Raw genomic sequence first — 2,450 nt, 5'->3', positions numbered from 1 at the left:
CATCTTTTAGATTTATCAAAAATAGTATAGTGTAAGAGCCTAAATAAAATATCTATTCAGTTTATATGCCATCAAGTAGACCCACACAACACATCATTGCTTTTGTGAAAGATTGTACTATCAGATTGCAGTATTTGGCTAGGCTTAAAATGAAAACCATTGGTTTAGAGTCAATGTTATGTCATTTTTTTTTTTTTTCTAAAAGTTTATAAATTGATATTTCAGATTTTTTGTGTGAAATTCTTATTCTATACATAAACATTTAATACAGGTGGTATCCATAGGTCAGAGTGTGCGGTGCATTCTGGGCTGTCTGCTGAGACAGCCCAGAACTAATATTGCTCTGTTTAAGCCCAGACTGAAGTTGCAGACAGCATTGTCCCTTTTTGGAGAGAAGAGGTATCCTTTCTCTGAGTCATTCAGCTGTCTGTGTATAATGGTAGAACATTCTAGTCCACTTCTGTATTAAAATGTACAGTAAATCAGCTTAAGGCCTCTTTCACACATACGGACCGTTCGTCCGTTTTTCATCCTTCCGTTTACCGATGAAAAACGGACATCAATGCATTCCTATGGAAAAACGGATGATCATTCATTTGCATCCGTTTTTTTCTTTTTTTTTTGAACGGATGAAAGTCTTATTTTTCATCCGTCAAAAAAATGGAACGGACGAAAAATGGATGTTAGTGAACGACATCCGCTTACATCCGATTCGCTGACATCCCTTTTTAAACCCCCTTTTTTTTCCTTCTTTTAAACACACTGTATATTAGCTGGTTGCTAAGGAGGGGCCCAGGAAGCCAGCCACCGCATCCTTAACACCTTAACAACTGTTGAGTCATCAGCTGTCAGCGGGCTTCCCCATTGACAGCTGAATGTAAAAAAATTGCCGGCAAAAAAAATAAATACATTGAAAAAAAAAGACGACGTGGGGTTCCCTCTCCAGGTCCATACCAGGCCATGCAGGTCAGGCCAGAAAAGGGAAGGGACCAGGGAGTGCCCCCCCGAACCATACCAGGCCGCATGCCCTCAACATGGGGGGGGGGGCTCCCATGTTTGGGACAAGGGTATCTTCCCGACAACCCTGGCCGGTGGTTGTTGGGGTCTGCGGATGGGAGGCTTATCTGAATCTGGAAGCCCCCTTTAACAAGCCCCCCCAGATCCCCCCCCCAATAGGTATTGGCTACATGGTACCCCTACCCATTCACCCCAAAAAGCAGTGAAATGTAAAAAAAAAAAGGCAGTTTTTGACAAGTCCTCTATTAAAAAAATAGCTCTGAGCTGTCTTCTTCCTCGCCACCACCGGTCTGACATCTCTTATATAGCCATGGGGCGTGGCCATCCAATGCTGTCACAAGGCACGGGCTTTCCGGGTGACGTTATCAGATGGCCACGCTCCATGGCTATATAAGAGATGTCAGACAGCCTCAGGAGAAGAGCGGCATTTTTGTTTTTAGCGGGTAACCAGCGGCGCAGAAGAAGATGGCATCGGGAGAGACGGCTCAGAGCTATTTTTTTTAATAAAGGACTTGCTCTTGTGTGATGGTTTGTTTTTTTGGTTTTTTTTTTTGTTTTGTTTTTTTTAAATCGGCTGTCAAAAGCAGCATACTAACAATCAGAAAATCTGCAGATTGTTTATCGGACAAAGTGTATCTTCAGATTTTCTGACCGTGTGTACGGGCCTTTAAGGTTTGACCTCATATTATATGGTTTTGGTAAATCTAAAGACAAAAATCTGCAGAAAATTTAGTAGTGTGTATGGGGCTTAAGACTTGGATGCCATTAAAATTAATGTGCGTGTCCCAATACTTTTGACAATATAGTGTATATCCAGTGGGGAAAAAAAATATATACAAAAAAAGTGGACTGTTCCAGTAGTAGACCCTGCTGTTTCAGTCTTAAACCAACATCTTACGGTGTCTATAGGACAGGGGTATTCAATTAAACTTCACAGAGGTCCAGTCAGCAAAGGTCCTAATCTCATGTTTGTGCTATGACTCAAATGGAATGTATGTACTCGTATGTCTATCAAAACTGCCAACACAGTGCCCTCTTGCATCAAGTGTTCCCATTAGAGTGCCCCCTTTCATCAGGTGTCTCCATTATGGGGTTAAAACAGTCAATTGACGAGGTTGCATATCGCCCTCTCACCAACCCTGAAACGTCTCTGAAAGCATTCTGATCGCAGATCGCTTTTCAGAGGCACATCGGTTGATGTAGAAATAACAAAACAACATAGCCAGGCAGTGGATTTCCAAAAGAGCAGGAGCTTTATTAATATGAGCAGCAGCTGGGAGCAAGTTCATCGCTCACTTGAAGAAAGAGCATGCAGGCTCCTTTATAGAATAATCTTTGACCATAGAATTACATGTGGTACAATATGAATTAACATAAAAAAAAATAATGAATGTCTGCACACGTAGACAATGATGTTTTCTGGAACTGTCTGA

The sequence above is a fragment of the Aquarana catesbeiana genome, linkage group LG06 (assembly GCF_042186555.1).
Source record: "Aquarana catesbeiana isolate 2022-GZ linkage group LG06, ASM4218655v1, whole genome shotgun sequence".
Lineage (NCBI taxonomy): Eukaryota > Metazoa > Chordata > Amphibia > Anura > Ranidae > Aquarana > Aquarana catesbeiana.
This window is presented reverse-complemented; position numbering follows the sequence as displayed.